Below are 25,133 nucleotides of genomic sequence, written 5' to 3'. Positions count from 1 at the left end.
ATCATCTTGGTAAACAACGTGTCCTCTGAGTGATCCCAAGAAACATGTCTAGTTGGTACATTTTCTGGTCTCAAACAGTAGGTGTATCTTAGCATCCCCATGTCTCTAAGGATCATAATTCCTTCCTCCATGATTTCTGGGACCCTTCCTTCACATAAGGTGGGGCCTTCTTTGCCAAGTTCCCAATAGTTACTCCAGTGATGTGTTACAACCATCACCTGGAGACTTTGTCAAGATATTAAATGCTGTGTCACAGAGAAGAATACCATATGGAGCTTTCCATTATCCAGCTTTATATTCCTCTGCCTTGATCCAGCATGCTCAGGATACAGTCCCAGTAATATTCTCTGGCCCTGACAGTACATGTTGCCTTGGTCCTACAGTTCCTTTAGCACATAATCTCTTTCTTTGCTTAGCAGGATTTGCATTTCTTTAGTTACATACAGCTGAGAGTTAACTCTAATTATGGATTGGTGGCCAGCAGGAAAGGTGGAAAGAGATTCTGATAGGGGAAAGTACTATACTGTAGAGTACCTGCTTCATTTTAGACTACTGCATGGTTTTCAAGCAAGGGAGGTGTCTATCTTTCAAAAAGGAAGAGTAGACCACTTCTGCAGGCCTAGGAAGTCCAAGGGAATTTGGAAGTCAGTGTTCTCACATACATCTGTCCAGATATCTCCATTCCAAGCCTCAGAGTGCTACTATTTTTGTATCCAATTACTTTTTTATTGGATACTTGCCTAAGCTGATGATTCAGACTTCTCATTGTCTCATTTTAAAATTTTAGTCTCATGCCTGATCTTAAGCAATGTCTGTCTTGTAGCTATCAGAGGTAAAGGTCTTTAAATATTGTCGCAAATACCCTATGGCTCTCACATTTTGTTGTAGATTGTTGATTAATAGATCCAACCCTGTCATTTTCTCTTTTTAGTAAATCAATGTTGCTTAGAAACAGCTACCTGATTCCACAGTTCTTATAATGATTATTTTTTCTATATCTTTTAAGGACCAAAGATGTGTACCAGCTAGTGTACCTCTTTCTAACTCTTTAAGGTAAGAGTTTTCACCATTACAATACTTGAATTATCAGGAATGGTCTACATTACATCTAATACCAGTGATGGGGTCTTCATTGCCATTCACCTTGCAAGTAATCCAGTTTGAGAATCCCATCCTTCGAGCTTCTAAGGAGCATCCCCAACTGAGTTCCAACACTTCTGGTGCCAACTGCCTTAGGCTGGGTCCCCTAGAACCAGATAATTTATTGGGGAAATACTTTCCAGAAAAGGTGAAGTATGGGAAGAAATATAGGGCAGAAAAAATGCCAAGCAGGAGTAGAGTCTCAACTGACAACTAGTTTCAGTTCCATCTTGTAGGGAAGCTCTGGAAAACAGTTTGCACTCCTAAGTTAGCTTTACCTCAAGGCAGTGGACCAGAATTTTTGTACCTATGTGCCAGGCAGTCATTGGCTGTGATCTGCTCCTGAGAAGAAGGGCTGGCTTTGTTGGCTGAGGAAAATTCTATGAAAGATGCAGCACACATGTGACAGGTAAATGTGGAATAGATGGAGGGGAGTTGCAGTTAACGGGGATGTTTTGTTGTTGTTCGTTGTTGTTTTGTTAAGCTAGATGAAATAACAACATATTTGCTGTTGGGGATGACCATGTAAAAAGTGAGAATGTAAAGATAAATGAGAGAGGAGAATTGCTGTAGCTGAGTGCATAAGTGGAGATCGGATCCAGTTTAAAAGTGAATGGGTTTATCTAAGATAGAAGCATGGCATTTTATCCACAATAACAACAGACAGAGAAGAAGTTTTTGTAAGGGCTATCGTCCAGTTTGTTCAGCTCTCCAGGAATGTGTTCCATGAGGTTCCCAAGCAGATGCATCAACTCTGAGTGGTGCTTGTCAGAATGGAAGAAGTCTTCTTGACAGAAGCCATGTTTGGTCTGCATTTAGGGAGGAGTAAGAAACATTATTCAGATAAAGAAGAGATAAGAGTATATATTTTATGGTTCTTTCATCTGAGGAATTTTTATTACTTTCCAAATGAAACCTGCTCCTCTGGAAAATACCCCACAAATATTCTCCTGAATCAAGGGAAACAAAAGAAATCAATATTTAGTCAAGACCTACTACGTGCCAGCATAGCAAGACAAACCCATTCCATTGGGTACAGAATGCTCACTTTCCTACTGGGACTTCTTTCTACTGGAAATCACAACAGTTAAGAGACACAGCCCCATTTTATGACCTGAAGAGCTTTCATCAAGCTACCTACTCAGGAACAAGAGTTCTTTACAATTCTATTAATTCAAATAGTACATTTCCTTCCCCATACACCCCTTCACAGTTCATTGGTTCCCATGTACATCATGTATTAATTGTGCATTTCTTTATTTTGTTGAGGTGATTGTGTCTCTGGTATAATATCTTCTGAAGTCTGCCTTGTTGAGTGTGTGCCATGTTAGTGGTTAACACACTATAAACATCATATTCTCTCATCTTGGACTTCTGGACATTTCACCTAGTCTCATTTCACATAACATGCATATATCCAAAGTTATTGGGATGAAAATGTTGTTGATGATGGTGATGGTGAGGCTGAAGGCTGCCATGTGTATTCTCAGTGCCTATAATGTGGTAGATATAACAGTAGATCTTTAATTTGTTGATTGGTTGCATGGATGGAGGTGGAATGCATAAATCAATGGATATCACGAAACTAGAATCCTCAGATACTGTTACCCCTCATGTGGATATGCTCTTTTAAATGTAAAGAACCCAAAACCTGTTATTCAGTTATTAACAAAGTGGTCTTGTCTTTCTTTAGTGATTGTGCTGCTGAGTGCTGAATTCCCTGTTTCCTGCCTGGAGAGGGATAATGATGGCATGGAAAAACATGGATTTAGAATTTGAAGACTGATGTTAAAGGATAATTTGTTTTCTTCCTAGCAGTGTTATCTTGGAGGAGTCATTTGCCTCTTTCATTCTTTCTCCACATCTATACAAGCAGAATAATAACATCCTTTATTGTACAGGATTTTGGTAGGATTACATGAAATAGTGGGTTAGGAGGTGGTTCATGTGCTAAAAGCAACACGCAAATTTGAGCTGCTAGTGTTCTCTTTGATGTGGGCAATACCAGCTGTCTTCTCTTTGTGAGTTCTTAGGAGCTAAGCTTTTCAGATTTGTTATATTTTCATTTCTGCTGAGAACACATAAAGATAACGTGAATGCTGCTAATGCCCAGGAAAATAAAAATAATGACAATTTTTCACCTCTGTAGAACCAATGGCTTACAAAGTGTGTTTCCCAAACACTGTCAGTCCTCACAACAGGCCCAAGCAGTGAATGTTCAAGTGCCTTCATCATTGCAGTGAGCTGTGCCCCTGAGGATTCCCCTCTGGAAGGAAGGGCTCCATGGGAGTAGGAATAGACCATATAACTGAATTCTCTGTTCAGAAAGTGGAACAGAGGAACAGTTTCCAGGGCTTAGAGGTCTTCTGTCTTGTTGAAACCAACTCAGATGGTTAATTTGAAGTGTGGACTTGACTAGGCCACCAGGTGCCCAGACATATGGTCAAATGTTATTCTATGTGTATCTGTGTAGATATTTCTGGATGAAATCACATTTGAAGTAGTAGACTGAGTAAAGTAGATTGCCCTCCCTAATGTGAGTGGGCCTCAGTCAAAAAACTGAAGACCTGAATAGAGCAAAAAGACAGGGTAAGAGTGAACTCCACCCCCCTGACTGCTTTGAGCTAGGACACTGGCTCTTCTTGAGACTTGAGCCTGCTGGCTTCTGAACTGGAATTTACATGGTTGGCTCTCCTGGTTTTCAGCCTCCAGGTTTTATGGCAATATGGAAGATTAGATGTTAAGTAAAACTCCTGCCATGATAGCACATCTAAAAATGCTGGATAAAGTACTTTAAAGTATTTTATTAATGAATGTTAAGTTTTAGGACAATTTTTTCAGACCTATAAAAAATATTGCAGATAGCAATATTCCAGAGTTCCCATATACTCCATATCCAGTTTCTCCTGTTACTTAACATCTTACACTGGGGGGATCCCTGGGTGGCTCAGCGATTTGGCGCCTGCCTTTGGCCCAGGGCGCAATCCTGGAGTCCCGGGATAAAGTCCCGTGTCGGGCTCCCGGCATGGAGCCTGCTTCTCCCTCTGCCTGTGTCTCTGCCTCTCTCTCTCTCTGTCTCTATTTTAAATAAATAAATAAATAAATCTTAAAAAAATAATCGTACATTGATATAGAATATTTGCTACAACTAATTAACCAAATATTGATTACATTATTACTAATTGAAATTCGTACTTTATTCAGACTTCCTTAATTTTTACCTAATATCCTTTTTCTGTTCTAGGGTTCCATCTGAGATACAATATCACACTTAGTTAAGTTTTCTGAGAGCTCCTTTGGTGGTAATAGTTTCTCAGATTTTGTTTTTGGTTACTTTGATGCTTTTGAGGATTATCTGTCAGATATTTTGTAAAATTGCTCCTCAATTACATTTGTCTATTGTTCTTATGTTTAGATTGGGGCAGAAGTTTTGGAAGAAAGTTCATAAAGGTACAATGCCATTTTCATGAAATCCTGTCAAGGATACACACTAACAATATGACTTTGCCACAGCATGACTTTATTATTTGAAGTTGACTTGATTAACCTAGAAAACGTAGCGTTTTCAGGTTTCTCCACTTCAACTCCTTCATCTTCTTTTTATATACTCTGCCATTTGGGAGAAAGTCACTATATCCAGCTCACATTCTCCAATGAGTCATTTCATTTTCTTGAAGACTGATGTTAGAAACCAAGATCCATATGCTTAGGTGTGTTTATTGCTATTGCAGTGTTGTTACTTTTAGGTCTTCTCAGCTGACAAAACAGGGAAACCTATGCATGTATATTAATTAATGTATACACAGGTATCTATAAATATTTCTCTATTTGACCATATGTATAAATATTAAGCCAAATATGCATTCCTACTGATGTGCCCAACTGTAATCTATTATCATAAGATTAATTCTAGCACTTCCCCTGGCATATCTGTAACCTTCCACCCCAACAGTGAGAAACTACCATTTGCTGTCCATTTATTTAATTGTTTAATTTATAAACAATTTAATTTTGCTTATATATAATTTACATTGGCTTTAGTTTTATGGACTCTACTCATTTCCACATTACTCAGGTGAGTACCCGTTCTTCTAATCCCTTCAAATACAGCTAGATTGCCATATTCTGCGTTCCATCCTGGGATTCTTCTGAGGACTTAAAGAGTTTTTCTTTGTGCACGTTAAGATGAATTCTTGCATAACAGAGTTCAATAGATGCCTATATAATGTATCCACAGTATCATACTGTATCATACTTAATAGCTTTACCTCCCTAGAAAATATCTGCTTTACCCATTCAACTCCCTCTTCTTTCCTTTGAAACTCATGGCAATCACTGATCTTTTACTGTGTCTATAATTTTTTTAGAATGTCATAAAAGTGGAATCATAAGCCTTTATACATTAATTTCTTTCACTTAGTAATATGCATTTAAGATTAATCCAGGGACAGCCTGGGTAGCTCAGCAGTTTAGCGCCGCCTTCAGCCCAGGGCCTGATCCTAGAGACCCAGGATTGAGTCCACGTAGGGCTCCCTGCATGGAGCCTGCTTCTCCCTCTGCCTGTGTCTCTGCCTCTCTCTCTCTGTATATCTCATGAATAAATAAATACAATCTTTTAAAAAAAGATTTTCATGGAATTATCACTCTTTTTTATTGCTGAATAATTTTTATTGTACTAATGTACCAGAGTTTCCTTATCCATTTATCCATTGAAAGGTATCTTGATTGTTCCCAGTTTGTGGCAATCATGAAAAAGTTGCCATATATATTCATATGCATGTTTTGTGTGGACATAACTTTTCAAATACGTTGGGTAAATACCTAGGAGTGCAATTGTCAGATTATATTTAGCTTTGTAAGAAACTGCCAAACCATCTTCCAAGTGGCAATATAATTTTGCATTTTCATGAACAATGAGAGTTTCTACTGATGAGAATATTCACCAAAAATTGGTATTGTCAGTTAAAAAAATTTTTTTTAGGTATTCTAATAAGTGTGTGGTGGTATCTTATCTCACTTTGTAATTTCCTTATAATAAATTGTGTTAGTCCATTTGGGCTGCTATGATAAATATACCATACACTGGGGGCTTACTTATTTCTCACAGTCCTAGAGGCTGGGAAGTCCAAGATCAAGGCTCCGGCATATATGCTATATGTTGGCAAATTGAACTCCAATAAAAAAATAAAAATAAAAAAAAAATAAATAAAAAGACTCTGGCAGATTCAGTGTCTGGTGAGAATACACTTTCTGGCTCAGACATGGCCATCTTCTCTCTGTGTCTTCACATAGCAGAAGTGGCAAGGGAGCTCTCTGAGTTCTCTTTTATAAAGGCACTAATCCTATTCAAGAGGGCTCTATGAATGACCTAATCACCTTCCAAAGATACCACCTCTTTAAACTATCATAATGGGGACTAGATTTCAACATATGGATTTGGGGGGAACACAAATATTCAGTTTACAGCACAAACTATTTAAGCAGCTTTTTATGTGCTTATTTGTCATCTATGTATCTTCTTTGATGAGCTGTCTGCTCATATTCTTTGCCTATTTTATTTGGCTTTTGGTTTTCTTATTGTTGAGTCTTAACTTTTTAAATGCATGATAAACTTGCAGGAAGGAAGAAAGGAAATTCTGAAAATTCTGAAATGTCAAGAAAATATAATTCCATGGGTAAGCAAATTCTGGAACCAGTGTTTTCTCTGGGGATTTTTGTCAGTACCTGGAAGTATTAATGTGTAATGCAATCAATGGAGAATGGAAGAGAAAGGCTAGAGCCTAAATAATGGGTGGTCGTATGGAAGATTAATCCCCAGCCCAGCCATCAAACAGAAGTTGCAACAAATGAAAAAAGAAAAAAAGTCTAACCAACCAAATAAAAAAGCAAAACAAAGCAAAAAAAAAAAAAAAACTTGCTTTGCAGAGGAAGTAGCAAAAATAATTTGTTTTTCCAAGTGTCTGGATGGATGTATGAGGATGGGGAGGGGTAAGAATGAGCAGAGGTAGAATAAAGTCTCTGCTAAGAATTCTAATAATAACTCAAATTCTTATAAGTATGGGCAAGAATTCACATTATCTGAGTGGCTATACTAACCAAAATCTCCAGATGAAAAGTCATTTAATTCTCAGTCATATTTTCTATCCTTTAAAAACATCTCCCTGACTGTGTATTAACTGTAACTTCCTCATATCTACCTTCTAATTCACATATTCTTACTCTGGATTGAAAGAGTCTCCATTAACCTGGTACAGGCAAATTCCAATTATTTCTGGTTGAAAAGACTTTAAACTCAGACATCAAATAATAATCAGAAGTAAAATTCCATGGAAGATGAGCTCACACACACACACACACACACACACACACACACACAGATATACAACACATACACACACATCACCTAAAGCACAAACAAAAGAAGCTGTCTTAAACAAGTCAGCAGATAGAAAAAAATGTGGAGCCAGATCCTCAAACTAGAATTTTCAGATATAAAATACAAGATAAACATGTTCAAATGTTAAAAATCTGAGTATTAAAAATATGGTAAAAATATAAGAATGTATTATATAATACTTTCATACATATTGAAACATATATAATTAATTCATCATAATTGGAGAAAACATATACAATATCTAGAATTTAAAAAGTAAAAGCTAATATTAAAACTCAGTGGAAAGATTAATGTAGATTAGATATAGCAAAACAGAATAAGTAAGCTGGAAGATAGATATGAGGAAATTACATAGGATGCATCTCAGAGACAAGAGAAGGAAAATATGAATGAAAATAATAGAATATAAGGAATTAGAAAGTTGAACATAAGTCTACTGGGAGTTCCAGAAAGAGATGAAGGAGAGAAGAGGGAGAATTTACATAAAAATATAAATGGAATATTACTCAGCCATCAGAAAAGACAAATATCCACCATTTGCTTCAACGTGGATGGACCTGGAGGGTAGGTATTATGCTGTATTATGCTGAGTGAAATAAGTCAATCAGAGAAGGACAATCATCATATGGTTTTACTCATATAGGGAATATAAGAAATCATGAAAGGGATTGAAAGGGTAAGGAGAGGACCTGAGGGGGAAAAATTAGAGAGGGAGACAAACCATGAGAGACTCCTAACTCTGGGAAACAAATGGTTGTTGGGAGGATGGGGTAAATAGATGACGGGCATTGAGGAGGCCACTTGATGGGAAGAGCACTGAGTGTTATACTATATGTTGGCAAATTGAATTTAAATAAAAAAAAAGTATAAATAAATAAATAAAAATAAAAATTATATAATGTCTAAGAATTTCTAGTACTAATGTAATAAGCCATTTCTTATGAGGCCCAATAACCTCCAGCCAAGATACATAAAATGTAAGCTATACCTAGACACATAGTGAATTAAAGATTAGTAAAAACAGAGATCTTAAAATCAGTAAGTGATAAAAGATAAAAATGTGTAAAGAAACTAAAATTAGGCTGGAAACTGATTTCTCAATAGTAACAAAGGAAATTGGAGGACTGGTAAAAGTTTCTTCAAAGTGCCAAGAGAAAATAGCTTCCAAATTATGATTTGATGCAAGCATAATTATCTTTTTTAAAAATAACTTTGGAATGAAAGTATATCAGACAAACAAAATCTGAGTCAATTTATTTCCATTAAGCTTTCACTAAAGAAATTTCTAAAGAAACGCACTTCAGACAGTTGAAAAATAATCCTAGAAGATCTGATATGAAAGATGAAAAGTGAATAAAGATAATGGTAAGCCTGTGGGTAAATCTAAACATACATTGAGTATAAAAAGGCAATATCAACAGTGTCTAACATATGGCAATAGAAAATTAATTAATTAATTAATTAATTTTAAAAGATTTTTATTTATTTATTCATGAGAAATACACAGAGAGAGAGAGGCAGAGACACAGGCAGAGGGAGAAGCAGGCTTCATGCAGGGAGCCTGATGTGGGACTCGATCCGGGTTTCCAGGATCATGTCCTGGGCCGAAGGCAGGCGCTAAACCGCTGAGCCACCCAGGGATCCCAGAAAATTTAAAGTAGAAAGAAAATTCTGAATATTTATATGTATAAATCAGAGGGGTATTTGAAGCTAAACTCATTAAAAAGACATGTTGATGAAGAGGAAGATAAAAATATTAAGTATCTCTTGATTTTGACAAGCTTAGTATGCATTTTAAAATTTCTAGGAAAACCTACAAAAGAATAGAAATAGAGCATATAATTTCCAAGTAGTAAAAGGAGAAAAAATGGAAGTGTGTGTGGATGAGGGAGAGAAATTCAATTAATTCAGCAGGTGAAAAGGAGGGGAAAAAACAGTAAGAAATGATAAATAGGATAAATAAATAGAATAAATAAAAAAGCATACTCAAAGAAAATTGAAAAGATTCTCATTAAGTTCAATAAAAGACCAGGGTGGTCCTTGAAACTTCTCTTATTCAACCTTTTTCTAGAAGCCATGATCATATAGTCAGGCAAAAATTGCGAGTTTAAAGATTTGACAAGAAAGGCAACCTAGGGAATGGGAGAAGATATTTGCAAATGACATATCAGATTAAGGGCTAGTATCCAAGATCTATTAAGAATTTATCAAACTCTACACTCAGAAAACCAAATAATCCAGTCAAGAAATGGGCAAAAGATATGAGCAGACAGTTCTCCAAAGAAGACATATAAATGACCAACAGAAACATGAAAAAATGCTCCACATCACTTGTCATCATGGAAATATAAATCAAAACCACAATGAAAAACTTTACACCAGTTAGAATGGCTAAAATTAACAAATACAGTTAACAATAAATGTTGGCAAGGATGTGGAGAAAGGGAAACCATCTTGCACTGTTTTGGGGAATTCAAGCTGGTGCAGCCACTCTGGAAAATTGTGTGGAAGTTCCTTAAGAAGTTAAAAATAAAGCTACTACCCTATGACCCAGCACTTGCACTACTGGGTATTTCACTGATATAGTGAAACAAAGAGACTCCTGCACCCCAATGTTCATAGCAGCAATGTCCACAATAGCCAAACTATGAAATGAGCTGAGATGTCCTTTGACAGATGAAAGGATAAAAAAGATATATATCTCACATATATATATCAGATATATATAAACCAAAACCAGATAAAGACATTACAAAAAAAGAGAATTACAGGCTTATATCTCTGATAAACATAGATGCAAAAATCCTCAACAAAATATTAGCAAACTGGATCCAACAATACATTAAAAAAATCATTCACCACAGTTTCTGGGATACAAATGTGGTTCAATATTCATAAATCAATGAACATTATACATCACATTAGCAAGAGAAAGGATAAAATCATATGATCATTTCCATAGATGCAGAAAAAGCACTTGACAAAGCACAACATCCATTCATGATAAAAAAGAAACCCTCTACAGGGATGCCTGAGTGACTCAGTGGTTGAGCGTCTGCCTTCGGCTCAGGGTGTGATCCCGGAGTCCTAGGATCGAGTCCCACATCAGGCTCCCTACATGGACCCTGCTTCTCCCTTTGCCTATGTCTCTGTCTTTCTCTCTTTGTGTGTCTCTCATGAATAAATAAATAACATCTTAAAAAAAAAAACCCAAAACCAAAACCAAAACAAACAAAAACCCTCAACAAAGTAGGTTTAGAGGAAAGATATCTGAACATAATAAAGGCCATACATGAAAAACCCATAGTTAATATCCTCCTCAATAGTGAAAGACTGAGAATTCCCCCCTAATATCAGAAACAAGACAAAGATGTGCACTACCATCATTTTATTCAACATAGTACTGCAAGCCCTAGCCACAGAAACCCAACAACAACAACAACAACAAAAGTCATCGAAATTAGAAGAAAGCAGTAAAACTTTCACTATTTGCAGATGACATACTATTTATATATAGAGAATTCTAAAGATACCACCAAAAATATACTAGAATTGATAAATGAATGCAGTAAGGTTACAGCATACAAAATCAATATACAAAAATCCATTGTATTTCTAAACACTAATAATGAAGCACCAGAAAGATAAATTAAGGAAACAATCCCATTTACAATTGTACCAAAAATAATAAAATACTTAGAAATAAACTTAACTAGGGAGGTGAAAGATCTGTACTCTGAAAACTATAAAACATTGATGAAAGAAATTGAAGATAACATAAACAAATGGAAAGATATTCCATATCCATGGATTGGGAGAACAAATATTGTTAAAATGTCTGCACTACCCAAAGCAATCTACAGATTTAATGTAATCCTTATCAAAATACCAACAGCATTCTTCACAGAACTGGAAGAAATAATGCTAAAATTTGTATGAAACCACAAAAGATCCTGAATAGACAAAGCAATCTTGAAAAAGAACAAAACAAGAGGTATTACAATCTCATATTTCAGGATATACTACAAAGCTTGGGCACATGGGTGGCTCAGTTAAGCTTTTGGTTCAGATCATAATTGGAGTCCTACGATGGAGCCCCACATTGGGCTCCCTGCTCAGCAGGGAGTCTACTTCTCCCTCTCCCTCTGTTCTTACCCCCTGCTTGTGCCCACTCTCTCTCAAATAAATAAATAAGTAAATAAATAAATAAATAAAATCTTAAAAAAAGATATACCACAAAGCTGTAGTAATCAAAACAGTATGATACTGGCACAAAAATAGACACATAGATCAATAGAACAGAACAGAGAGCCCAGAAATAAACCCATGATTACATGGTCAATTAATCTTTGATAAAGGAGGCAAGAATATGCAATGGGGAAAAAAAAACAGCCTCTTCAGCAAATTGTGTTGGGAAAACTGGGGAGCTACATGCAAAAGAATGAAACTGGATGACTTTCTCATGCCCTACATAAAAATAAACTCAGTATGGATTAAGGACCTAAATGTGACACCTGAAACCATAAAAATCCTAGAAAGGAGCACCGGCAGTAATTTCTCTGACTTAGCCATAGCAACATTTTTCTAGATATGTCTCCTCAGTCAAGAGAAACAAAAGCAAAAATAATCTATTGGAAGTAATCAAAATAAAATTTTCTACACAGCAAAAGAAACAACCAACAAAACTAAAAGACAACCTACTGAATAGAAGAAGATATTTGCAAATGTCGTATCTGATAAAGAGTTTTTATCCAAAATGTGTAAAGAACTTATACAACTCAACACCCAAAATACAAATAATCTAATTAAAAAAAGAGCAGAAGATATGAACAGATATTTCTCCAAAGAAGGTATATAGATGGCCAACAGACACATGAGAAGATGCTCCACATTACTCATCATCAGAGAAATGCAAAGCAAAATCACAACGCGATATCACCTCATACCTGTCAAAATGCTTAGAATCAGAAAGACAAGAAAGAAATATATGTTGACTAGGAAGCGGAGAAAAAAAGAACACTTGTGTGCTGTTAGTAGGAATGCAAATTGGTGTAACTGCCGTGGGAAATAGTATGGAGTTTCTTATAAAAATTAAAAATAGGATTGCGGTATGATCCAGTAATTCCACTACTGGTTATTTACCCAAAGAATACAAAAACACTAATTCAAAAAGATAATATGGGGCAGCCCAGGTGGCTCAGCAGTTTAGCGCCGCCTTCTGCCCAGGGGAGGATCCTGGAGTCCTGGGATTGAGTCCCACGTTGGGGTCCCTGCATGGAGCCTCTTCTCCCTCTGCCTGTATCTCTGCCTCTCTCTCTCTTAAATAAATAAATAAATAAATAAATAAATAAATAAATAAATAATAAGCACTCCTATGTTTACTGCAGCATTATTTATAATAGCCCTTGAAACAGCTCAAGTGTCCATTGATAGATGTATGAATAAAGAAGTTGGAATATTTTTATTTATTTACTTTTGGTTTTTGTTTTTATCTTTATTTGAAAGAGAGAGAGAGAGAGAGGAAGAGAGAGAATGAGAGAGCACAAGCAGGGAAGGGGCAGAAGAGGGAGAGAGAGAAATTCTTAAGGAGGCTCCATGCTCAGTGCAAAACCTGATGTGGGGCTTGATCTCACAACCCTGAGATCATGACCTGAGCCAAAACTGAGTCGGATACTTAACCAACTGAGCCACCCAGGCACCCCTACATATAACTGAATATTACTCAGCCATAAAAAATAATGAAATTTTGCCAATTGCAACAACATCGATGGATCTAGAGAGTAAAATCCTAAGTGAAATGGAGACAAATACTATATGATTTAACCCCTATGTGGATTTTAAGAAACAAAACAAAACAAAAGAAAAAAGAGATAAACCAAAAAATAGATTATTAACTATAGAAAACAGGGATCCCTGGGTGGCGCAGCGTTTTGGCGCCTGCCTTTGGCCCAGGGCGCGATCCTGGAGACCCGGGATCGAATCCCACATCGGGCTCCCGGTGCATGGAGCCTGCTTCTCCCTCTGCCTGTGTCTCTACCTCTCTCTCTCTCTCTGTGACTATCATAAATAAATAAAATAAAATAAAATAAAATAAAAATAAAAATAGAAAACAAACTGATGGGTACCAGAGGGGAGGAAGGAGAGGGGATGGGTGAAATTGATGAAGGGGATTAAAAATACACTTATGAGGAGCACTGAGTAATGTATAGAATTGCTGAATCACCACACTGTACCCCTGAAGCTAATATAACATTGCAAGTTAACTATACTGGAATTGAAAAAAATTTGACAATGACATGCACATAATTTTTGGTAACAAATAAAAAATCTATTGGGAGACATTAAGAAGACTTTAATAAATAGACATAATATGTATATGTGTAGAAAATATTCATGTTGTAAAGATGTTAATTCTTCCTAATCTGATCAATAGATTCAATGCAGTTCCAAGCTATATCTTAACAAACTTTCCTGTGGAACATGATAAAAAAAAATTCTAAAATGCTCATGAGAGTGCATTCGTAGGATTCTGGGAAGCAGTAGCCAAGATGGAGTTAGAGGTGTAAGAGGTTTTTTGGGGTATGATGCCTGTGAAAGATAAAGAGAAGAGGGAGCAGCAGTGGGCAGGCAAAGCCTTCATACTGCTACGTCGATCTAACCCCTGTAAAAAGAAGAGAGAAAGAAAGGAGAATGAAGCAGGAGGAGTGTCAGTGGGCAGTGCAGCTGTGGGGATAGCTCCACTAGACCAGTGGGGAGCTTGGGTGAATGATTGCTCATAGAAGAGTCCTACTCTGGCCAGATATGGTGAACCTTTGCTCAACCACCACTATGCTCAGTTATCATCTGAGACCTGTCTGTGGAGTGCATGGATTCAGGTTTAAGCTGAAGCAGATATTGAAGGCACCTACAGCTGGAGACTGTTGGCTGACTGCACTCCCCATGGCAGGTTCTCTTTTGGAAGGGAGGTCTAAGTAGTGTGCTTTTATGGTTGCCACAAAAGGAAAAGTGCTAAAACTGATCAAGATACTTGCCCTTCCAATTTACACATTCAATGCAATCCCTATCAAAATACCATGGACTTTCTTCAGAGAGTTGGAACATATAATCTTAAGATTTGTGTGGAATCAGAAAAGACCCTGAATAGCCAGGGGAATATTGAAAAAGAAAACCAGAGCCGGGGGCATCACAATGCCAGATTTCAGGTTGTACTACAAAGCTGTGATCATCAAGACAGTGTGGTACTGGCACAAAAAACAGACACATAGATCAGTGGAACAGAACAGAGAACCCAGAAATGAACCCTCAACTCTATGGTCAACTAATATTCGACAAAGAGGAAAGACTATCCACTGGAAAAAGGACAGTTTCTTCAATAAATGGTGCTGGGAAAATTGGACAGCCACATGCAGAAGAATGAAACTAGACCACTCTCTTACACCATACACAAAGATAAACTCAAAATGGAGGAAAGATCTAAATGTGAGACAAGAATCCATCAAAATCCTAGAGGAGAACACAGGCAACAGCCTTTTTGAACTTGGCCACAGTAACTTCTTGCAAGATACATCTATGAAGGCAAGGGAAACAAAAGCAAAAATGAATTATTGGGACTTAATCAAAATAAAAAGCTTCTGCACAGCAAAAGAAACAGTCAACAAAACTAAAAAACAACCTACAAAATGGGAGAAGACATTTGAAAATGACGGATCAGATAAAGGGCTAGTATCCAAGATCTATAAAGAACTTATTAAACTCAACAGCAAAGAAACAAACAATCCAATCATGAAATGGGCAAAAGACACGAACAGAAATTTCACCAAAGAAGACATAGACATAGCCGACAAGCACATGAGAAAATATGCTCCGCATCACTGGCCATCAGGGAAATACAAATCAAAACCACAATGAGATACCAACTCACCCCAGTGAGAATGGGGAAAATTAACAAGACAGGAAACAACAAATGTTGGAGGGGATGCGGAGAAAAGGGAACCCTCTTACACTGTTAGTGGGAATGTGAACTGATGCAGCCACTCTGGAAAACTGTGTGGAGGTTCCTCAAAGAGTTGAAAATAGACCTGCCATACGACCCAGCAATTGCACTGTTGGGGATTTACCCCAAAGATACAGATGCAGTGAAACGGCAGGACACCTGCACCCCGATGTTTCTAGCAGCAATGTCCACAATAGCCGAACTGTGAAAGGAGCCTCGGTGTCCATCAAAAGATGAATGGATAAAGAAGATGTGGTCTCTGTATATAATGAAATATTATTCAGCCATTAGAAATGATAAATACCCACCATTTGCTTCAATGTGGATAGAACTGGAGAGTATTATGCTGAGTGAAGTAAATCAATCGGAGAAGGACAAACATTATATGGTCTCATTCATTTGGGGAATATAAAAAAATAGTGAAAGGGAATAAAGGGGAAAGGAGAGAAAATGAGTGGGAAATATCAAAGAGGGTGACCGCACATGAGAGACTCCTAATTCTCGGAAACAAACAAGGGGTAGTGGAAAGGGAGGTGGGCGGGAGGTTGGGGTGACTGGGTGATGGGCACTGAGGGGGACACTTGGGATGAGCACTGGGTGTTATGCTGTATGTTGGCAAATCGAACTCCAATAAAAAAAATACAAAAAAAAGATACTTGCGCTTCTTGACATCAAGACTGTATTATACTAAAGCTATATTAATTAAGGTATCGTGATTTTGATTTAAGAATAGTTAGGCAGGTGAATGAAAAAACAGAGTTCAGCATCAGATCTACACACATTCAGAAACCTGTTTGATGACTGCGCTGGCCCTGCAGATCACTGGAAAAAGAATGGAAGATTCTATAAATGGTGCCAAGACAATTCTTTATCTAGATGGTAAGAAATGAAAATGGATCCTCACTCTATCTCAGACACAAAAATCAATTCCAGATGGATTGACTATTAATGTGAATAGCAAAACTTTAAAACTTTTAGAAGAAAATGTGAGAGAATTCCTTTATGATCTTGAGATAGGAAGAATTTCTTAAGATACAAAAAAGCATGTACCATAAAGGGAAATATTGATAAATTCAGCCACACTAATATTGACAACTTTGGTTCATCTAAATACATTATAAGCAGAGTAAAAATGTAACCCATAAACCAAGAGAAGATATTTTAATACCTATAATCTACAGATTACTGTTACGTACAATATGCTTTAAAAAAAAAAAACCCTTGAGAATTAAGAAGTGAAAAGCCAAATGATCCTAATGGATAAATGAACTAGCGACATGAATAAGAATTTCACAAAAGGGAAACATATTTGGTCAATAAACACAGGAATGGTGCTTGATCTCCTTAGTAATGAAAGAAATGCTAATTAAAATATGAGATAAAATTTCACAAGTATACTGGAAAGCAAAAACCTTGACAAGGCTGTTGGCAAGAATGTAGAATAATGGGAAGTCTTATGCTCTGCAGGTGAAAGCATACATTGACTTTATCACTTTGAAAATCAGTTTGAGATTATCTAATAAAGTCAAAGATGCCCGGATTCTGTGACCCTTAGTTCTGCTCCTAAGTAAATATCCTGTGGCAGTGGCCTTCAAACTGGGAGCATGTATTTCCTGGAACGTCATAAAGATTTCCAGGGGGTTTGCAAACACTGGTGATTTTAAATGAATTAATTTTTATACTGTCAGTATCTATCTATACTCTTTACTAAAATTGTTCTGACAATATGTTTTGGATAAAAAACATCATGTTGGTTCCCCTTTTCCTAACTCCCCTTTTACAATCACCCTTGTCTTGTTGTTATGAATGAAAACCTCTCGCCAATCTTCTCTTACTCTGATGTATCACTCTGGAATATAAAGACCCTTGAAAGTGGGGGCACCACTGAGGTAATGCAAGATATTATTACCTTGAAGCCTCCTTCAATCAAGATTCCATATTCCTGTGGTAGAGCTTTGTGATTTTTCTGATCCAGTAAATTTTTCTAAGAGCAAAGTATTGTATTAGAAATGGAATAGTTTGGCTCCTATTAGGATGTCCTGAATCCAGCATGAGTGGTGACAATTTTCATTTAATGACCTTACTTCTTGAAATCTGTGACTGCTATCCAAAATACATCAGCCCTGTGAATATCAAAAAATGGAAGCACCTTATTTCAACCGGGTAACAAATTTAGAGCAAGGTTCTATCTCAATCACTTATCTATCCATCCATCCATCTGTCCATACGTTTATCAATCTTAAGTTATATTATAAAAGTAAAATGTTTGTCAGGGCTTCATAGTAACACATTAATTTAGGATTGAAATCAGATTTTCTTCTGACACAAAGTAAGTCTGGCCTAGCTGACTGATTAAAACTAAAGACTAGTTTGCTTGTTCAGTTATAAACTGGATATTTTCCTTAGATTGTTTGAGTTATATTCTTACTTCCAAGATTTAGATGAAAGTGTTTTAAGAGACCTTGATAAGATAAAAAGCATCTTATAAAAAATTATTTGAGCAAAATTTGATGAAAATATACAGTATTTATTTTTCCTCAACCCTTTCCAACCACATTAGGTTAAACAAGGTTATTCTAAGTGAAGAAATTATATATATGATGAATAGTTATTTGATAAATCTTTCTTGATTAGCTATATGATGAAGCCTTTGGTTATATTTCTGAGAAACTGAAAAAAATAATACTAAATGACTGAACAGGGTTTTGTTGTTGTTTTTGTGTTTTGTGTGTGTGTGTGTGTGTGTTTTTACAAGTCAAAGAGTTTGCAATTCTTTACTTTCAACCAAGTTGACAAAGGATCCAATCAAGTTGTCAGCTGATGGATCATTAAAAATAATGTTTAAAAATGCTAGGTTACCAAGTGACTTTTTGCATAAAACTTGAAAGAATTCAAGAAATTGGGAGACTTTTCTGTAATAATATTCCTTCCATTTTCAGCTTTAATATCAATGGGAATACTTCTGTGTCTTGAAATTGTCCAGAATGTCCAGAAAAGTGGCAGCAATTGCAGGAATCTCTGTTAGTGGATGCCCATTTTGTCAGCCTGATCTGGGGAGTCTGGGCTAGGAGATACCTAGAGACACAGGAACTCATCTTCTGTCTTAGTTTCCCTGAAACAAGGTTGCCTGTTATTTCCTCATCCGGCTTCATTCTCTCCTTTACATCCCCTCTGTGTCTCACTACTGCAGGAGGTAAAAGCTCATTTGAGAACAGGAACGTGTGGAACAAAATGCCAACTACAACGTCTTCCTATTTGAATTGGCCTCATCAGCAAGTTTCACCATATTTACAGCATGACAAATATCATAGTCTTTGCAACTATTTAAGCCTCTATTGAAAAATTTTGCTTATTTTATTTTATTTCTAGATATTTATTTAAAACTATTGAGGGGATATTTATCTTTTCAGTTTTTATCAGATGGGCAAAAATAAAAATTTGAGGAGCATTGCTTTAGGGAAATTCTTGCACATATGTAATAGGGCTCATATATAGGAATCTCTTTTGTTCCTAAAAGCAAAATCCTAGAAATAATCAAATGCCCATTTAAAATAGGGTTAAATAATCTATAATACCTTCAAACAATGGAATACCATACAGCAATAATATTTAAGAAATGAAAGTTATATTTATCTTCATGGTTTTCAAAGCTGAGTGAAAAGAACAAGTTACAAAAGAATATATCACTATGAGTTTTGTAAGACAAAGTTCAAACCCCAGCAAGACCGAGTACTGTATTGTTTAGGGTTTATCATGCCAAAATCTCACACACACACACACAAAGCCCAAGGGAATGATAAACATAAAATTTAGGATAGTAGTTTCTTATGGAGGTGGTGAAGAGGTTGAAGCAGCCCATTAGTCTTGTGTGGGGACTTCAGAGGCACTGTGATGTTCTAGCTTCAATTTGTTAAACTTCAAGGTAGATAATGGGTCATTATTATTATTAAAATTATAAATATGTATTGTATTTTTATGTTTAAACAATTCTCCAGTATACATTATAAACATTTTTAGAAGAAAGGGGAAAGGAAACTAAAGAGTATCTTAGGCTCAACACTACTGTCAAGGGATAAAAGTAGAAGGCAAAATGAATAAGAAGGAGCTGAAAACTCCTCCAGACTGTGACCTCTTATTTTCTTGTTGGGGTCTTTTCTTGTCCCCATCCCTACTCAGAAACTTCCAGGCAGCTGGGATATTGGATTCATGAGGGTAGCAATGTTCTTGTTCTGCATGGTTTTCTGTCTTGACACAAGACATTTTCTGGTGGCTGGAACATGAAGCAAAGTCATGATTAGCAAGAGGGTCTGGCAGGAAGTGGGGAACTGAAGTGCTTATCAGATTTCCAACTGATAATTAAGGCAGACACAGTGGTGGTTAGGTTTCAGGGGGCTTGCAAGGGCAAAAGACTCCCCCCAAACTTCTCGGATTCCAAGACTATGACAGCAAGAGGAATTTTAGATGCCACCAGCCTGCAAGCCTGGGTTCCCTGACACATAGTCTGCCTTGTTTAGAGTCCACTCAGGACCTTGCTTGTTAGTGTGCACCCTAGAATTTTGAAGCAAGTTGACCACTTTATTTACTATGTCCCCAGGTCCATCTTCCTCAGTGCCTTGGGCTCATTCCTTTTGCTTCTAGAAATTTTGTTTTTGTTTTTGTTTCTTTAGTGGATCTATAAGCTTGAAATTGTTGGCTTTTCTTACTGTGCCTACTCCTTGGACTTGGAAACTGATGTCTGAGTAAGAGACACCCTAGTTTAACCTCAGCCCAGCCTAAAAATAGGACTTATATGGTCTCTGGTCTCATTCCAGCTCTTTCTCCACTTGAGGGCTCTGGCTAGGAACTCAAGGCTGGTGCCAACTTATTACAGTGTCCTGAAGGGACTCTGCATGCTGATTCTGAAGAGCACTGAGAAAGCAAGGATTGGCAATAAATCCACACTGTGCAATGTTCTCCTCATGATGCTAAAGAGTCTAATGTGAGGATAGCTAAGGGCTTTGATGGAACCTGAGCAAAGAACATTGAACTGAGTCATACTCAGTGAAAAGGGAATGCAGGCCTACAATATTTTCTCCAGTATTCCCCTAAGTGATGTTCATGGAACATTATTCCTTCCAATATGCCATGCAGAGAAAATACAAAACACTGAACATCTGATCCTCTACTTGGAAAGTCATAATGGCTCTGAGAAGTCTTGCAATAAAGATCATTTAACTCTGTGTTTGCCAAACATAAAAGATCATGAAAACTCTTCCTGTCTTTCTCTCTTCCTCCCTTCATTCTTCTTCCCCTTCCTCCTCTCCTTCCTCTCTGCCTTTCTTTATTTCTCCTCATGCTCTGAAGGCTTGGATTTGTTTAGAATATACTTTGGGTAATGCAGCTTTATAAACGCGGACCAATCCACAATTGCAAGTGAGAGATGGGTCTCATAGCCATTGTATGCTGACCAGCAGCTGACCTTGACCTCCTGGTGCACTTAAGGAGGCACAAATCAACAAGCTCTGTGACATCACTGAAAAAAGCATGTTAGAAGGTCACTCTGACAGATGTTCTACATTATTAGTTGAGTTGGATGAACTCATTATGCCTAATGAGAATGAATTTGTCATTTTATTGACATAAATTTACCAGTAAAAATGTAGATCTAAATAATAGAATGGTCCCTTTGCACATAGTTTTAGAATCTTTCACCATATTTCCATGATAAATTACTTAATTGGCAACTTCTGTCATTCTGGTGACATTTTGCCTACTGATCACATAACTAGTTCTCGGTTATTGATGCTTTACAATTGAATATAAGGTAGACATTCCAAAACATTGCACAGTGTTTAAATCATTTATATGTAATCTTAGAGAGTGTTCATTCTTTCAATAAACATTAGAAACATACTGAGATCATAGTTCCATGTTAAGTCAGAGAAATGGAGAACAGAACAAAACCAATTTCACTTCCTTAACAGAAATTTTGAAAAGAGTGAGCCTCCTGCATGCAAAGTGGAGCCATAGGGCCTTTTCCTATTCCTCGGGCATTTATTCGGTCGACATTATTATCTTCATTTTGCAAACGTGGAACCTAAGACTAGGAGACATTCAACTTTTCCAGGATCATTTACACTGTGAGGTTAAATCTGAGAGAAAAATACAAGATACTTGATACAGGCTGCATACTTAAGCAAGAAGGTTTTATACTACTTGAATCAGCAAACTTTGCAAATAATGGTGATGCCCAAATGATGACTTGAGCTAAGCAAGTACTGCTCAAACCTCCCTGTCAACTGATTTATGAGTCTTTGACAATTCCCACCACCTCAGCAGTGCTGTGATTTAAGGATTTTGTGATTTTGGCCAAATATTCTTTGTAGCCAAATTTGGGCTCTTTTTGGCAGTCAAGAGCAGCGGTTTCCTATCTTTTAAAAAAAGCAGTACTTAACCCTTCTTCTGCTGAAGTAGGGCACAGATATCTGATACATAACAGCTCTGGGAGGAACCTCTAGGCCCCTTCTCTTTAGCCTCTCCTTGGCCTTGGCAGTGGTGGTTCCAGCATATCAATATAGAAGGAGAGTAGAACCATTACTCTGGTTTTAAAAGGTAACAGCGGGTGTCTGGGTGGCTCAGTGGTTGAGCGTCTGCCTTTGGCTCAGGTCGTGATCCCGGGGTTCTGGGATGGAGTTCTGAATCGGGCTCCCCATGGGGAGCCTGCTTCTCCCTCTACTTATGTCTGTGTCTCTCATAAATAAATTTTAAAAAAATCTTAAAAAAAATTAAAAGGTACCAGTGACCTGGCTACGATTAAATAGCAAGGTTTTATTAGATATAACATTATTATTATTATTGTAGGTTATATGTTATAATTGTAAATACTATCTATTATATTACAAGTTATAGATTATTATGATTATTAGTATTATAGGCCTTTATTAGATACAGGTTATTTTATAGATTTTATTAGACACAGGATTTTATTAGACTATAGGTTATTGTGTTTGAGGTAACTGGTTAGCATATGGGCTGATTAAAGTTTCCTTCACCCAGGTACCCACATGGTGCCACCTTTATCATGGAGACCCTTTGCAAAACCCCATACAGCCTGGCAAGCAGTTTGAACAGTGTTGGTCTAGGCTTAAAGCCTAGCTCTCAGCTTTTAAAGACCTGCACCTTGTGACCTTGGCAAGCCTCTCCCTCTCCCTAGACACATTTTCCGCAGGCACAAGAGGATTCAGCATTTTGCCCGCAGGCTGTCCCCAGGATTTTCTGAAGATTAATGAAATCAAGTCCACAAAGCCTTCTCTGTTCCTTGGAGAACAGGGAGACGGAGGGAAGAGAAGAGAAAAGATGAAATTATCAGGTCTGGCCACACTAGGGTAACATTCTTGAATCTAGCCTGTTTGCTTATTTACAAAAGGACTCAGAGGCTCCCTCTGCTTCCCCCTGCACCATGAAAGAATTTGAAAGTGATTGACAGTTTTGTCTTCCTTCTGGCAGCTCTCATATTTTCCTACACCAAACCTGACAGTGATCTGTGGGACGCGAACATGGAGGCCGAGCAAGTGCAATCATGTGACCAACAGCTAAGCTTCCATCCTTGACACAGGCTTACGCAGTGATCCGGCCTGAGACAGGGATTGGTGAATTACTGTAAAGAGAAAGCCTCTTCTAAATGCTCAGACTCTCTGGCTCTCACTGCAGGCTTGAAGGATTTGACTGTGAATACTTCTGGAATCCTCCCTTCCTTGTTCTTGATTAACTATTGAGAGGACAATCTACATCTCTGGGAGAAGTGACCCTCACTCTGCTCTAAGCAAGAAAAATGAGATATGAGGCATTGCCCTATAATACTGGTGGAATTCATTCATTCATTCATGTATCAGGCTTTGTGTAAGGCAATGGAGAAGCAGAGATTAAACAATGAAATCAGTACCATGGTTCCTTACCTAGACTGTAGAGGTCTATGAACGCCGGATCTTGTAATCAAAATGCATGCCTATGCTAATGTGCATTTATCCAGGAGAGAACATATAGCTTTGATCAGGTTCTCAAAAGTTTAAGAGCTGCTAACTCATGGGAAAGATCAGTTGTAAAGGCTTTTGTCATAAAGGGTAGAATGTATGAGTCTATTCTGTGTTGGTGGGGGGCGGTGGTGGGATGTGCTGGTGAAAATATCAATCTCAGGGGGGCAGCCAAAGATAGTCAGTGTGACAGCAGCCAGATGCGACCAGCAGCGATTTCTCCTGGGGTGCTAATCTGGTGCCTGGTAATAGTTAGGTGAACACAAACATTTTGTGCAGTGAGAAGAGGATGAACCTATGGAGAGGGAAATCCGCATGGAGAATCTGTGTCTTAACGGTTCTGAGGAGTCTGCAAATATTCTGGGAAGAAAAAGTGCCTATGGTTTCCCCACCTCAATCACCCCTTTCCGGGCAGGAGGAATCCTAGTATTCTCTTACAAACGTGCTTCACATCATTTGACTGCTACGGGTGGCATGTTTCCCAACCTGCGGATCTTTGAGGCACTTGATTTAGCATTTTGTAATTATCTACGAATCTATTTATTGTTACCCTCAGTGGAGCTCTCTGAGGACAGCAACTGTGGTCTTAACTCACCAGCGTTTCCTAGTATCTACCCTGAACACTTCCTGGGTGTCCTTGGCGCCCACTGCTCCCCTGCGTCCTACCCTTTTGCACTCTCGTCAAGAAATGTTGTCTGTTTTCTTCACTCCTTGAATTTGGGCTGACTGTGTGACTTGTTTGGCCAACAGAATGTGGCAGAAGCAACATCATGAGAGTTTTAGAGTTTAGGACTTAAGTAGCCTTGTAGCTTCTGCCTCCACTTCCCCCTCTTGGAGGCCTGAGAAGCCACGTTCAAATTATCTTACTAGAGAGCCCACATAGAAAGACAGAAACTGGAGGATGAGAGATCATGAACCAAGAGAGAGATCCAGCCAGACCACAGCCGATCTGGTCATGTGAGCTCCAGATGGGGATGTGGAATGATCTTGAGTCCTACAGGCCTGACTGGGCTGTCCCAGTCGACATCATAGACACAGCTGTTCTAATTACAATTAGACCTGCCAAAATTGTAAAATGGTGATCAATTAAATGGTTGTGGATATTGAAGCCTCATTTTTAACTTTAATCCACTAAGCTTTTAAATGATTTGTTAAGCAGCAACAGATAATTAATATGGTGGCCCTTAGATATTACATATTGATGAATGAATGATGAGTAAATGAAACAAACTGGTTTCCCCTCTAAAGACCTGTAGATTATCTGTTGTAGATGCCCCGTCAATGGTATGTACTTGATAATCCCTTATCTGAGTCTGTGGGGCTAACATAAATAGTCCCATCCATTTCTACTGTGCTCATTATCTTTATATCAGCGCTCCCTGGTGGACGTCTGGAAAAATCCTGCATAAGGAGGCAAAGAAGTGTTAGGGACAAAGAGTGTACAGAGCTCCAAGGAGGTGGGGGGCAGGAGCATACAGCTGCCTGGGGTGGTCAAGTAAGGTTTCAGAGGGGATGACTTCTCGGATGGGGGGGGGGTTCCTTTTCCATCTGGAACAGCAGAAAGAGCAAAGCAGAAAGAGCTTTGCAAGCAGTA

General features: G+C 37.7%; 1 long non-coding RNA gene across 1 annotated transcript; it reads right to left on the bottom strand.

Moving 5' to 3' along the window:
• Window positions 1-1,742: 1,742 nt before the first annotated feature.
• Window positions 1,743-23,609, bottom strand: LOC140620687 (uncharacterized). The gene is made up of 2 exons (XR_012020408.1): window positions 23,465-23,609; window positions 1,743-1,949 (listed from the first exon to the last, which is right to left on the bottom strand). It is a non-coding gene; the product is annotated as an uncharacterized lncRNA (long non-coding RNA).
• Between the last annotated feature and the right edge of the window lie 1,524 nt (window positions 23,610-25,133).

This window comes from Canis lupus, chromosome 2 (assembly GCF_048164855.1).
Source record: "Canis lupus baileyi chromosome 2, mCanLup2.hap1, whole genome shotgun sequence".
Lineage (NCBI taxonomy): Eukaryota > Metazoa > Chordata > Mammalia > Carnivora > Canidae > Canis > Canis lupus.
The sequence above is the reverse complement of the archived record's forward strand: the minus strand, read 5'-3'. Positions and strand labels throughout refer to the sequence as shown.